The sequence below is a fragment of the Cryptomeria japonica genome, unplaced genomic scaffold (genome assembly GCF_030272615.1).
Source record: "Cryptomeria japonica unplaced genomic scaffold, Sugi_1.0 HiC_scaffold_37, whole genome shotgun sequence".
In the NCBI taxonomy this organism is placed as follows: domain Eukaryota; kingdom Viridiplantae; phylum Streptophyta; class Pinopsida; order Cupressales; family Cupressaceae; genus Cryptomeria; species Cryptomeria japonica.
Window position 1 is genome coordinate 105,876 of NW_026728859.1, and position 10,045 is coordinate 115,920.

The following is a 10,045-nucleotide window of genomic DNA, read 5'->3' on the forward strand; positions in this document are numbered from 1 at the left end:
GGTTGATGAATGAGGTATTGAAGAAATTCTTGGGTAAGTTTGTTATTGTGTATTTGGATGACATTCTATTTTTCAGTAAGATAAAAGAGGAGCATTTGTTGCATTTGAGACAAGTTTTGTAGAGGTTGAGAGAAGAGAAGTTGTTGATAAATCTTAAGAAGTGTACTTTCATGAAGGAAGGGTTACTCTATTTGGGATTTATGATATCTGCTGATGGACTAAAGATGGACCCTGAGAAAGTGAAAGAAATTGTTGAGTGGGCTACACTAGAAAGAATTGGAGAGGTACGATCATTTCATGGATTGGCTAGTTTCTACCAAAAGTTTATTAGAGATTTCAGTTCAGTTTGTAACCCTATGACTAAGACCATGAGAGGAGATAAGAAGGAATTCAGGTGGACCACTGGAGAAATTTTTTTTTTTGAGTTATTGAAACAGAAAGTGACTGAGCAGCCTGTGTTAGCTTTACTGGATTTCAACAAAGTATTTCAAGTTGATTGTGATGCAAGTGCAATAGCAATACGAGCAGTCTTGATTCAAGAAGGGAGAGCAATAGATTATTTCAGTGAGAAGTTGAATGATGCTAGGAAAAGATATTCATTATATGATTAGGAATTATATGTCATAGTTCAAGCCTTGAAGAAGTGGAGACATTACTTGTTGCCTAAGGCATTTGTGTTGTATATAGATCATCAAGCTTTGCAGTATTTGAACAGTTAGAGTAAGTTGAGTCAGAGACATATGAGATGGGTAGAATCTTTGAAGAGTTACACCTTTGTGTTGAAGCATAGAAGTGGGAAATCTAAAAAATTTACTAATGCATTGGGTAGGAGAAGGAATTTACTGATAGAGATGAGAGTGACAGTATTAGGATTTGAAGAGTTGAAGACATTATATGATGATGACCTAGATTTTGGAGAACCTTTGAAATCATGTAGAGAACTAGTTATGGAAGATAGGAGTAAGCAATTGGATTATTTCATTCAGGATGAGATGTTGTTCAGAGGACTTGAGTTGTGCATACCTAAGAGTTCTATGCGGGAGAATCTGATTAAGGAGAAACATAGTCGAGGATTAGTTGGACACTTTGGTGTTGACAAAATAGTAGCCTTGGTGAGTGAGCAATACTTTTGGCCCCAGACACATAAGGATGTTGGGAAATATATGCAAATTTATAGAGTTTGTCAAGTTGCAAAAGGGAGTAGTCAGAATGTGGGATTGTATAAACCTTTGACAGTACTGGTAAGAACTTGGGAGGATATAAGCATGGATTTCATACTAGGGTTACCTAGAACTTAGAGAGAGAATGATTCTATATTTGTGGTGGTGGATAGATTCTCTAAGATGGCTCATTTCATACCTTGTAGGAAGACATCAGATGCAATGCATGTAATAGACCTATTTTTCAAGGAAGTAGTTGGATTGCATGGGTTACCTAAGAGCATAGTTTCAGACAGAGACACTAAGTTTGTTTGTTACTTTTGGAGAACACTTCGAAGAACAAAATTGGAATTTAGTTCTACTTTTCACCCATAGACAGATAGACAGATAGAAGTAGTAAATTGGAGCTTGGAAAATTACTAAGATGTTTAATTGGAGATAAAACAGGAAGTTGGCATTTGATTTTAGCACAAACAGAGTTTTCCTACAACAATTCAATGAATAGGAGTACTGGAAAAACACCTTTTGAGATAGTTACTGGAGTGCATCCTAGATGTATATCAGAATTAAGGGATATTAGCAGTGAAGACTAGAGAATTTCAAAAGTAGAATACTTTGCAAATCACATGGCCGCCTTGCATATTTAGTTTAAGCAACATTTGGAGGACACGAACATCAAGTATAAGGAGAAGGCAAATGAGAAGTGGAGACATAAGAAATTTGAAGTTGGTGATGAAGTGACGGTGTATCTGAGAAAAGAAAGATTCCCGGTTGGAACCTATCACAAATTGAAGATGAAGAAGTTTGGACCCTATAAGATCTTGAGGAAATTTAGTTCTGAAAATGTATATGAAGTGGAGTTTCTGGATGACTTGAACATATCACCTATATTCAATATTGCAGACCTTCATGAGTATCATGAACTAGAGTCTAGTGAAGACAGTATATCAAACTTGGAGAAACAGTTGCCCTGAAAGGAACCAGATCAGATTGAGGATATTTGGATAGTACGATTGGGTGTAGTACCCAGAGCAGTCAATATAAGGAGTACCTAGTGAAGTGGATGGGTAGACTAGTTAAAGATTCATCTTGGATTTCTTAGGCAGAGGTAGACCGCCTTGGTTTTCCTCTAACCCCAACAAAGTGAGAGACTCAATTTTTTTTTAACAACCCGGATGTCTGATGTAGGAGCATTCCTAGTTCATGGAAATCTCGCATCAACCAAAAAAAAATTCTTTTTGTTTTGTTTTATGTTTGCAGTTTCAACATTTCTTTTTGTGTGTAGAAGTTTTGGCTAACCAGACCCTATGGAGTTGGATTCTACTTGAATACTTGATCATCTTTCTTATTTCCAGACCGCGTTGCATTAGATTTTCACTGATCCTTTACCCTCTCATACCTTTAATGTGATTGAGACTGATCATACCTCTTTCTCTCCCTCCGATTTCATTACCACGGCTCCAAATTTGGTTAATATGGTAAAGAAACAAGAAACACCTAAGGATCCATGTATCACATTTGATCATTGTGAGACCATTAAAGCACCTGATGGCCCTTTATACATAGTTGTGAAGATTCAAGACAAACCTTGTTGTGGTGTGCTTATTGATCCCTCTTGTATGGTTAATGTCATCACTAAGGAATATCTTTATACTTTTCATTTGCATAAACCGATCTATGATGACACTAATATGGTCATTAAGTTATTTAATGGATTTTCTTGTCCTACCATTGGTTCTATCACATTCCCTATTGAGGCTCACACTAAATCTATGGATGTCAATTTTGTTATCATTCCTTCATCTAAACAATTTAATGTGAAGTTAGGCTATCATTGGCTATCTTATAAGAAGGCTATTTCTTCTCCAATCCATAAGTGTTTGAATTTTCCCCACAATGGAGAAATTATAATTGTTAACCTTATCTTATTTCGACCAATTGAAAGAAGCCCATGTATTCCTATTGATTACTTTTGGCCTCAATAGTTTCAATCTCTTCCACCAAGAAGAGATTCTCTCTTTCAATCTTATCAAAAATGGAAGAAAGATATGATCTTATCCTTAAGCCAACCTATGACTCTAAAACTTGATATCCCCATCATTCTTGAAGGTGAAATTCTTCCCTTAACAGATATAACTAATCTTCCTCCTAAGGAAGATTCTCAACCTATTCCTATGGATGAAACTATGCCTTCTCCTAAGAAGAACTATAATATTCCTCCTAAGGTTAGACCTATACCTCATCCTTATGATGGACTTGGTCTCCTTCCTACACCAAATATTCCTCCTTTATATGGTGCAGTTCCACCTCCTTTCTCTTATAGAGAGAAGAGACTCGCCTCTCCTCTTGTCCAACCTAAAAGACCTCAACCTAAACCTCCAACTACCAAAGATGAGAATATTCCTCCTCCAATAAATATTCCTCCTTCAACAAATATTCCTCCTTCTTCTCAGCCTTCCACTAAGACTCGATGGAATCGTTGTGCAAGAGAATGTCTACGAAAGCATCATGCTCGAGCTCATGAGTTGTTCCTCAAAATATTCAATCTCCCAAAAATCCATTAGTTGACATGATTCCCTTTTCTCCTAAGCAATATTTTGAACTTATATCTCCAACTCATAAGATGCAACAAACATGCTCATACCTCCTAAAACTTGCATTTTCTTGCACCCTGCACTGCCTGCTCTCACGTCCTATCCTGAATTAGGGAAAGACAGGGGTGTGGTGGCACTATCCCTACCCTATTTTGGGTCCCCTCCATTCAAATCCTACATTGGGCTTGTCAATCATGAGCGGGAAAAAGTTTTCCTATGTCGGACTAAGATGGAAAATCAGTTAAAACCCCTCATTGGCAAGTATATAAGGATCATTTTCCCCTCCTATTTATAACAAGTAATTTGATGATCAACCAAATTGGTCACAAGAGAAATCAAGCATTCAAGAATCCAAGCATTGAGCATTTCAAGTCTCCTTTCAAGGCTGGGTGTTGCATTCAAGTCAAGGATTAAACCATTGAAGAGGAGATCTCTTTCAACATTAAAAGCATTCAACTTCATATATCCTTTCAAACAACAATATTTCCTCTCTTTTCTATGTGTAGGTTATAGGTGCACATATGTAATTGTAGGTTTAGACTTTATTTTCAGAGATTGAAAAACCCTTTTTCGACGCATGGATTTTTCAGAGGACCAAGTACACTTTCAACTTGGTCCTGATGACTTTTCCTCAAATTTGCAAGGGAGCTTCATCTCTCCATTTTACTGCTAATTCTAGGTGCATAATTTCATCCCGCATCTCCATCTCAAGTTATAATCATTTCTTTGTCATCGTCATACTTAGTCTCAAATTGCTTAATTCAACTTATCTATTTTAAAAGAGGGTTGCTTTACTTTCCAAATTCATTGTCAATTCACTAAGCATTCAATCTCTTTCCATTGAGATTGGATCTAGTGAATTCAATCCCCTCTTTTAAATGTAATGTGCGTGAGAGGTTGAAGAGAATCCTTTGTGAAACTTTCACTCCTTTCTTGAGGAGGGTAAAGCTTTCAACTTGATCTCCTCATCACCCCTTTCACACACATTACAACAATAAACACAACTTCATCTCCTTTTGATTAATCATCTATAACACCTTCATCTTCAGCATAATAATAGTTCTTCTGGTTCCTAAACTTCCGATTAAACCTATAAGGCTTATCATACTTTTCATGCTTTTGATATCTATCATTCCTATCATGCTATCAAACTTATCATGTTTGTCATACTTAGCCATTCTCTCTGGGCATCTAGAAGCAAAATGTCCCATCTTATTATAGGAAAAGCATTCCAAGGGAAAATTTTCATCATACTCATCGACACCTTTAGGAAATCTCCAAGCAATTAGTGCTTCAATCTCATCAAGATCTCTTTCTTTCTCTACTATCTCTCTTCTTTGTCTTCATATCTAGATATCCTCCACTCATCATGATCATATTTGTGCTTACCGAATACCAATGTTGATGCTTTGAATGTTGTCTCAAACTTTCCATGTGATTCTCCAAATTTGCTCAGCTCAAATGCAACAAGTTTTCCAACCAACACATCTCTTGTCACAATAGTTACACTCTGGATCTCATCAATAGTGGCAACCATATGTTTATAAGAAGGAGGCAAAGATCTCAACACCTTAGCAACAATCTCATCTTCTTCAATCTTTCCACTGGCAGATCTGATGCCAAGGACAAGCTCATTCACCTTAGCCATGTATCAATGTATGTTCTCATCATCTCCCATCTTCAATGTCTCATACTTTCCTTTTAAACTCTCCAACTTAGCAACTTTCACTTGACTATCACCTTCATACAAGATTTCAAGCTTCACCTAGATCTCATATGCAGTCTGAATTTCCATAACATTTGTCAATTCAAAATCAGTCAGGGCACTAAGCAATGCTTCCTTCTTTTTGATGTTATATTCAACTTCCTTAACCTCATCAAGAGTGGATGGTCCATTTTGAGGAACAACATAGGCATCTTAGTAATCTTCCAATAATCTTCTTCAAGACATTTCAAATGCACCTCCATCAGCCTCTTCAACACAATATAGTTGCTTCCATCAAACCTTAGATAGTCCTTCTTGAAAAGATTACCTTGATCTACCATCTCAGATCTCCTCAAGCGATTAAGCTTCTATTGGAGGACCTAGCTCTGATACCAATTGCTAGCAGCAATCAAGAAGGGAGATAAAGATGAGGGGGGGGGTAACTCAGACTTCACGAGATACAGATAATTAAACTCCAAAACATAAACTGATAAACTACGACAACAAATAGATAAGAAAATCAACAACACAACACACAACACCAAGATTTTGAAGTCGAAAACCTAGTCAAGGGAAAAACCACGATGAGAACCTACCCACAGTAAGATGATACTCTACAGTAGTATGTGAAAATATTATAATGGGGAATGTACATGCATTGAGGCACACTGCCTAGAGATCACTACTCAAAATATACATACTTGGAAGGCTACAACCCTGAAAGAAGTTTCACTGTCTTACAATATGATTCAAACTACAATCTAGAAGGAATAAACTACAATGATAGCATCTACAAATGCCTGATGATAGTTCTAGTTAAGCACAATTGTCTGCTCTGCAACACCAATCTCACCATAATACTTCATTGAATGATAATTATCTTGTTTTCACAATCACCTCTCTCTGATAGTGCAGACATATACTGAAACCTAAATTACATAAGCATCTCACCTATATATACAATTTATCAACCTTGATGACAAGGTCGGCTAAAACCTCAACCTTTAACTTAGAATTATAACAAATTACATTGCACGATACAAAGATCAACCATCAGAACAATATTATGATTTACGTTACATAGAATGGTGTAATAACCTAAAAAATGGTCACCTAAACCATGGGCCCCTAATCTCGACTACATCACCAAGGTCCTAACCAAAGGCAAATTAAATCCACCTTGAGCACCTCATTAATTAATTCTCAGTCATCAATGTCACATGGCAAATAAATCACTCAATATTTATTTAATTAATTAATCATTCCAAGTAAATCATTTTTATCAATTATCCTATTTATTTAATTAAATATCCTAGCATATTTAATTAATAAATCAATTTGCCATTAAATCATAAAAAAGGAATTAATTTAGAAAATAATTTAAAATTGAGGAAAGAAATCAAATGGAATTAAATTGAAAAATCTCAGAAAAGCAATTAAATCAATTAAATCAATTAAAAATCAAAATTGAATATCAAAATATAAAATACGAAATAAATCAGTTTTTTCTAATTTTATCTTAAAATTAGTTCAATTTTATTTAAAGCTGAGAAAAGAAGCCAATCACATCAATTCACCTAGATTGTGCTTCCTCTTGGAGAATATTTGCTACTCATCGTTGATCAATCTTGATCGTTTGTCTCTCTCTGGATTTTCTAAAAATTCAGGTCCTCATCTCTCATAAAAAGAACCAGGAGATTATTGTTATTATGTTGTTTTTGTTCTAGGCTTATTGAGATTTGTGCATTGAGATATTACATATTAGCTATTGCATATTTGTTAAATCATCTAGCTTAATGTTCATTCATATTTCTTAAATCATGTTAGATTAATGATGATTATCTAGCTTAATCTTACATCCATCTAGCTCAATTTTATACTCATATAGATTAAATCCTTCATTTAGGTGTCATCTAGTCACTGGTGTTGCATATGGAAATCTGAGAGAAAAACTAAAATCACATCTACTAGAAGGCAATAGGTCACTTTGTAATGGTTTATTGTTCACTACTAATTGTTGATTTACTAACCATACATCTAATGACTTAATTGAAGTGTTGTGTATAGAGATACAAATCCACTTTTCATACACATTTTTTGGCACCCACTATGGGGCTCGAGAATTTCATTTTTGGCCTTGCAAAATCCTTATTTTATTTTCATGTTTTTCATCCGTACAGGCTCTGTAAAAGGTCATATGAGTTTTTGTGCAATACAAGATGACTTTTTGGAATACTTGTTCTGCTCTATGGGAATTATCATACGAGTTCCTAGTTTGTCATCTTATTTTGGGGTTTACTCGTTTGTCCTGGTGAGAATACTCATTCTGCCCTATGAGAATTGTCGTACGAATTTATGAGTTTCTCATTCTATAAATAGTATCTTCTTAGGGTTTTCTTGACTTGACTTTGAGTTTCATTGCTGCTGACCCTGAATTGTCTTCTATATGTCTGAGATTTTCATAGCCTAACTCATTTTTGGTAGAATGCTTGTCAAATAATTTATCAAATCAAACTCATGCATGTCAAAGAATCGAAAAGAACATTACTACTGATGCATTGGTTTTGCAGGTTGCCTAAGGAGAATCGACCAAACATCGTGTATTATTTAAATTCATTTTTAGGCACTTAAATTGTTGTTTGGTTAATGAATAAATCTGTCTTTTGTGTTTGAAGAAAGATCTAAGAGGTAGGAAAGTATTCTCTTGTCTTCACTAACTATCATAAATCCAGACCCTCAAAGCCTTTTCCAAGTTTGAGATTTATGTACCTTTTAGCGGGCCTGTCACAGTGGGAAAAAGTAATCACCCTATGAGAATGACCCAAGTGAGTACAACTAAACCCAAGCATTCCAACCCACTATAATAAATAGGCCTTGCAGGATTAAAGTCTTGGGGGACAAGATTATTTGAGTTTTCTCTTTTTAGATCGGTCATATCGGGCATTTTGTAGGGCCTTGCGGTCTCAATCATGCTTGCATGACTACAACTTGTTTTGCTACCTTGTCGCGCTATAGGCCTCAATCGTGCTTGCATGACTTCAAGGGGTAATTTCAAACGAAAATCCTTACTACAAACTTTAAAATAGCAGCTACTCAATTCACCTCTGAAATGAGGATAATCTTTGTGCAAGAGAGATAGTAACTCTTCCAAGATACTTGCCATTTCGTGCCCCCATTAGTGTTTGGAGTTGGCTAATACGGCATTGAGAATCCATTGCATGAGACTCAGCAATTGGGTGTGTACCTGAGTCTGCAAGAAAAAGGTTTTCTCCCTCGTCCAATTTCCTTAGAATTAGTGTGTTGTGTTTGATGTCACTTTGGATCTTATCTATTTGTTGTGTTTTTGGTCTAAAGCTAAAATTGAAAATCTAAAAAAAACTGGAAAAACTCAAAAACACGAAAAAATTAAATCAAAATTCAATGATCAAAAAAATCAGTCTCTTTGTCAAAAATAATTGTCTCTAAGCATAATAGTCATATGAGCTTCCTAATTTGTTGTATGAGATTCCTAATTCATCCTATGAGTTGACTACATTGTCTTTGAGTCTTCTAGTTTGCCCTTTTGGCTTATTTAAATTGTCATTCTAGTCTCAAAAGATTGTCATCTGAGCTTATAAAGTCTATCATAGGAGTTGTTCTAGTATGTGACGAGTTGTCGTCGGGCAAGCATTAAACTATTAGTCGAGTATAGGCAACAACTTGTATGAGAAACTGTCTATGTCATTTGGAACCTATTAAATTGGCGTCTAAGTCAATATCCTCTGTTGTACAAAACTCTGATTTTGTCAGTCTAGAACTTGTCGGTTGGCGTACTTTTCCAGAACTATCATACTTGCCTAATCAGTCCACAGTGAGAGTAAATATGGTCATCGTAATCTTGAGCATAAACAACCTTGATTATGTACCTTTGTCATTGTGTTGCACAACTTTGTCGATTATCTCCCAACTAGTTAAAATCAATCAATTATCAAACTTATCAATCGCTTATCAAAATTAATCAACCTAGGTTTCTTAGATGATTCTTGAAACCAAACTGAGTCTTAGTCACCTCTCTCAATTACTACATTAAAATGTGTAACTAGCTTTGATTTAATCTTGACATCTGCATCACATCTCGCTACTGGTCACGTTAGTTGTAAATGCTTATTCGAACCAAAAGCTCTTCTAAAAATTTTGACAAAAGTAAGAAGCCCATGACTACCTTGGCTCAACAAATTCAAGATCTCAAGATAGAAATATATGACATTCAAGCCCAACAAAATGATTCAATGACTCCTCTTGAAATAAAATTTCATGATATCAAGAACACTAGACTTCAAGAAATGCTAAAACAATTACATAAGGTGGAACAAAAATTAATTGAAAATCCAAAGCCAAATCTCATGGTAGATCACAAAACATCTTCACCAAGACAAAAAGACATCTATCCCCTAGATAGACGATTTACACCTTTGGGACAATATGTTAAGTCAACTTTGGAAGATCTTGTTAAGCACAACCTTATCATATTGCCCAACAAGACCACATGGGGGTGTGAATTCTTGAGTAATTATTGTGCATATCATAGGAATAACAAACATAAGACT